Genomic DNA, 5,384 nt, shown 5'->3' with positions numbered 1-5,384 from the left:
ACGCCAGGATGGCTAAAGGGGGAAGATTTTGTTTTCAAATCAGATTTTTTTTTCAAGTTTTCAAAGTTTTTCAAAATCAAATCTTTTTTCAATTAAATTTTTCAATCAAATCTTTTTCAAAATCAATTTCTTTCCATTTTCAAAGATACTTACTACCAATTAATGATTTGATTCAACATTTCAAGTATGTTGCCTTTTCTGTTGAGAAAGGTTTAATGTTTGAATCATATCTTTTCTTGTTAGTCAAGTTTTTAATTTTCAAAATCAAATCTTTTTAAAATGTTTTTCAAATCATATCTTCTCAATCACATTCTTTTAAAAACCAATCATATCTTCTTAACCACATCTTTTTCAAAATAGTTTTCAATCAAATCTTTTTGATTTCTAATTTCAAAATCTTTTTCAAAAATCACTTGATCTCTTTCCCACTTTCATTTTCGAAAATCAAGTAGTGTTTTTCAAAAAATGTTTTCAAAATCTTTTACTTAATTTTCGAAAATTACTTCCCTCCTTCTCACATCCTTCTATTTATGGACTAACACTATCCCTTAATGCAAAATTCGAACTCCATCTTCTTTGATAAGTTCGAATTTTCTACTTCTGTCTTCTACTTTTCTTTTCCTCTGACACCTAAAGGAATCTCTATACTGTGACATAGAGGATTCCACATTTTCTTATTCCCTGCTCTTTCTTATGAGCAGGAGCAAAGACAAAAACATTCTTGTTGAGGCTGATCCTGAACCTGAAAGGACCTTGAAGAGAAAGCTAAGAGAAGCCAAAGCACAACTCTCTTTAGAGGACCTGACCGAATTCTTCAAAGAAGAAGAACCTATGGCAGCCAAAAACAACAACAATGCCAACAATGCAAGGAAGGTGCTGGGTGACTTCACTGCACCTACTCCCGATTTCTATGGGAGAAGCATCTCTATCCCTGCCATTGGAGCAAACAACTTTGAGCTTAAGCCTCAATTAGTTTCTCTAATGCAACAGAATTGCACGTTCCATGGACTTCCATTGGAAGATCCTCATCAGTTTTTAGCTGAATTCTTGCAAATCTGTGACACTGTCAAGACTAATGGGGTTGACCCTGAGGTCTACAGACTTATGCTATTCCCTTTTGCTGTAAGAGACAGAGCTAGAACATGGTTGGACTCACAACCTAAAGAAAGCCTGGACTCTTGGGAAAAGCTAGTCAATGCCTTCTTGGCAAAGTTCTTTCCACCTCAAAAATTGAGTAAGCTTAGAGTGGAAGTCCAAACCTTCAGACAGAAGGAAGGAGAATCCCTCTATGAAGCTTGGGAAAGATACAAACAATTAATCAGAAAGTGTCCTTCTGATATGCTTTCTGAATGGAGCATCATAGGTATTTTCTATGATGGTCTCTCTGAACTGTCCAAGATGTCTTTGGATAGCTCTGCTGGAGGATCTCTTCACCTGAAGAAGACGCCTACAGAAGCTCAAGAGCTGATTGAAATGGTTGCAAATAACCAATTCATGTACACTTCTGAAAGAAATCCTGTGAACAATGGGATTAGTCAGAAGAGAGGAGTTCTTGAGATTGACACTCTGAATGCCATATTGGCTCAGAATAAAATATTGACTCAACAAGTCAATATGATTTCTCAAAGTCTGTCTGGAATGCAAAATGCACCAAGCAGTACTAAAGAAGCTTCATCTGAGGAAGAAGCCTATGATCCTGAGAACCCTTCAATGGAAGAGGTGAATTACATGGGAGAACCCTATGGAAACACCTATAATCCTTCATGGAGAAATCATCCAAATTTTTCATGGAAGGATCAACAGAGACCCCAACAAGGTTTCAACAATAATAATGGTGGAAGAAACAGGTTTAGCAATAGCAAGCCTTTTCCATCATCTTCTCAGCAACAGACAGAGAGTTCTAAGCAGAATACCTCTGACTTACCAACCATGGTCTCTGATCTGATCAAAACCACTCAAAGTTTCATGACTGAAACAAGGTCCTCCATTAGAAATTTGGAGGCACAAGTGGGTCAGCTGAGCAAGAAAATTACTGAACTCCCTCCTAGTACTCTTCCAAGCAATACAGAAGAAAATCCAAAAGGAGAGTGCAAAGCCATCAACATGGCCGAATTTAGAGAGGAGGAAGAGGCAGTGAACGCCACTGAGGAAGGCCTCACTGGGCGTCCACTGGCCTCCAATGAGTTCCCCAATGAGGAACCATGGGAATCTGAGGCTCAAACTGAGACCATAGAGATTCCATTGGACTTACTTCTGCCATTCATGAGCTCTGATGAGTATTCTTCCTCTGAAGAGGATGAGTATGTCACTGAAGAGCAAGTGGCTAAATACCTTGGAGCAATCATGAAGCTAAATGACAAGTTATTTGGAAATGAGACTTGGGAGGATGAACCCCCTTTGCTCACCAAAGAACTGGATGACTTGTCTAGGCAGAAATTACCTCAAAAGAGACAGGATCCTGGGAAGTTTTCAATACCTTGTACCATAGGCACCATAACCTTCAAGAAGGCCTTGTGTGACTTAGGGTCAAGTGTAAACCTCATGCCTCTCTCTGTAATGGAGAAGTTAGGGATCTCTGAGGTACAAGCTGCAAAGATCTCACTAGAGATGGCAGACAACTCAAGAAAACAAGCCCATGGACTTGTAGAGGATGTTCTGGTTAAAGTTGAAGACCATTACATCCCTACTGATTTCATAGTCCTAGAGACTGGGAAGTGCATGGATGAATCCATCATCCTTGGCAGACCCTTCCTAGCCACAGCAAAGGCTGTGATTGATGTTGATAGAGGAGAGTTGATCATTCAAGTGAATGAAGAATCCTTGGTGTTTAAGGCCCAAGGATATCCCTCTGTCATCATGGAGAGGAAGCATGAAGAGCTTCTCTCAAAAACAGAGCCCCCACAGTCAAACTCTAAGTTTGGTGTTGGGAGGCCACAACCAACTTCTAAGTTTGGTGTTGAACCCCCACATTCAAACTCTAAGTTTGGTGTTGGGAGGTTCCAACATAGCTCTGAGCATTTCTGAGGCTCCATGAGAGTCCTCTGTCAAGCTAATGACATTAAAGAAGCGCTTGTTGGGAGGCAACCCAATGTTTTATAATTAACTATTTTCCTTTGTCATTTTTTTTTTGTAGGTTGATGATCATAAGAAGTCCCAAAATCAATGAAAAAGGCAAAAACAGAATGAAAAACAGGAAGAAAAACAGCACACCCTGGAGGACGCACCTACTGGCGTTTAAACGCCAGTGAGGTTAGCAGATGGGCGTTTAACGCCCAGTCTGGCACCATTCTGGGCGTTTAACGCCAGAAAGGGGCACCAGGCTGGCGTTAAACGCCAGAAAAGGGCAAGAAGCTGGCGTTAAACGCCAGAAATGGGCACCAGCCCGGCGTTTAACGCCAGAATTGGCACAAAACGAGATTTTGCTTGCCATTTGGTGCAGGGATGACTTTTCCTTGACACCTCAGGATCTGTGGACCCCACAGGATCCCCACCTACCCCACCATTCTCTCTCTTCTTCACCCATTCACCAATCACCTCAACACCTCTTCCCCAAAAACCCTTCACCTATCAAATCCCATCTTTCTCTTCACCACTCACATCCATCCTTCATAAAACCTCACCTACCCGACCATTCAAATTCAAACCACTTTCCCATCCAAACCCACCCTCCCTTGACCGAACCCTACCCTTCCCCCACTCCTATATAAACCCTCCTTCACTCCTTCATTTTCACACAACATACACACCACTTCTCCGCTTCTTGGCCGAAAACAAAAGCCATTCCCTTTCCCCTCATTTCTTCTTCTTCTACTCTCTTCTTTCTTCTTTTGCTCGAGGACGAGAAAACCTTTTAAGTTTGGTGTGGTAAAAGCATTGCTTTTTGTTTTTCCATAACCATTTATGGCATCCAAGGCCGGAGAAACCTCTAGAAAGAGGAAAGGGAAGGCAAAAGCTTCCACCTCCGAGTCATGGGAGATGGAGAGATTCATCTCAAGGGTGCATCAAGACCACTTCTATGAAGTTGTGGCCTTGAAGAAGGTGATCCCCGAGGTCCCTTTTTCACTCAAAAAGGGTGAATATCCGGAGATCCAACATGAGATCCGAAGAAGAGGTTGGGAAGCTCTTACCAACCCCATTCAACAAGTCGGAATCTTGATGGTTCAAGAATTCTATGCCAATGCATGGATCACCAAGAACCATGATCAAAGTGTGAACCCGGATCCAAAGAATTATCTTACTATGGTTCGGGGGAAATACTTGGATTTCAGTCCGGAAAGTGTAAGGTTGGCATTCAACTTGCCCATGATGCAAGGAGATGAACATCCTTACACTAGAAGGGTCAACTTTGATCAAAGGTTGGACCAAGTCCTCACAGTCATATGTGAAGAGGGCGCCCAATGGAAGAGAGATTCAAGAGGGAAGCCGGTTCAATTGAGAAGGCATGACCTCAAACCCGTGGCTAGAGGATGGTTGGAGTTTATCCAACGCTCAATCATTCCCACTAGCAACCGGTCCGAAGTTACCATAGACCGGGCTATCATGATTCATAGCATCATGATTGGAGAAGAAATAGAAGTTCATGAGGTTATAGCTCAAGAACTTTATAAGGTGGCAGACAAGTCCTCTACCTTGGCAAGGTTAGCCTTTCCTCATCTCATTTGTCACCTCTGTTATTCAGTTGGAGTTGACATAGAGGGAAACATCCCTATTGATGAGGACAAGCCCATCACTAAGAAGAGGATGGAGCACACAAGAGACCCCACTCATCATGAGATCCCTGAGATACCTCAAGGGATGCACTTTCCTCCACAAAACTATTGGGAGCAACTAAATACCTCCCTAGGAGAATTGAGTTCCAACATGGGACAACTAAGGGTGGAGCATCAAGAACACTCCATCATCCTCCATGAAATTAGAGAAGATCAAAGGATCATGAGAGAGGAGCAACAAAGACAAGGAAGAGACATTGAGGAGCTCAAGCACTCCATAGGATCTTCAAGAGGAAGAAAGAGCCGCCATCACTAAGGTGGACCCGTTCTTTGATTTCCTTGTTCTTTATTCTTCTGTTTTTCGAATTTTATGCTTATGTTTATCTATGTTTGTGTCTTGTGATCATTAGTGTCTTAGTGTCTATGACTTAAAGTTATGAATGTCCTATGAATCCATCACCTCTCTTAAATAAAAAATATTCTTAATTGAAAAAGAAAAGAACTGCATGGATTTTGAATTTTATAACAGTTTAATTATTTTGATGTGGTGGCAATACTTTTGTTTTCTGAATGTATGCTTAAACAGTGCATATGTCTTTAGAATTTGTGGTTCATGAATGTTGGCTCTTGAAAGAATGATGAAAAAGGAGACATGTTACTGAGGATCTGAAAAAT

At 41.3% G+C, this 5,384-nt stretch overlaps 1 non-coding gene across 1 annotated transcript; it reads right to left on the bottom strand.

The window, feature by feature from the left end:
• Positions 1-1,236: 1,236 nt before the first annotated feature.
• Positions 1,237-1,344, bottom strand: LOC112704493 (small nucleolar RNA R71). Its single transcript, XR_003155117.1, has one exon. It is a non-coding gene; the product is annotated as a small nucleolar RNA R71 (small nucleolar RNA).
• Positions 1,345-5,384: the final 4,040 nt, after the last annotated feature.

This window comes from Arachis hypogaea, chromosome 7 (genome assembly GCF_003086295.3).
Source record: "Arachis hypogaea cultivar Tifrunner chromosome 7, arahy.Tifrunner.gnm2.J5K5, whole genome shotgun sequence".
NCBI classification, from domain to species: Eukaryota; Viridiplantae; Streptophyta; class Magnoliopsida; order Fabales; family Fabaceae; genus Arachis; species Arachis hypogaea.
Note: the sequence above shows the minus strand (reverse complement) of the source record. Positions and strands in the feature narration are given on the sequence as shown.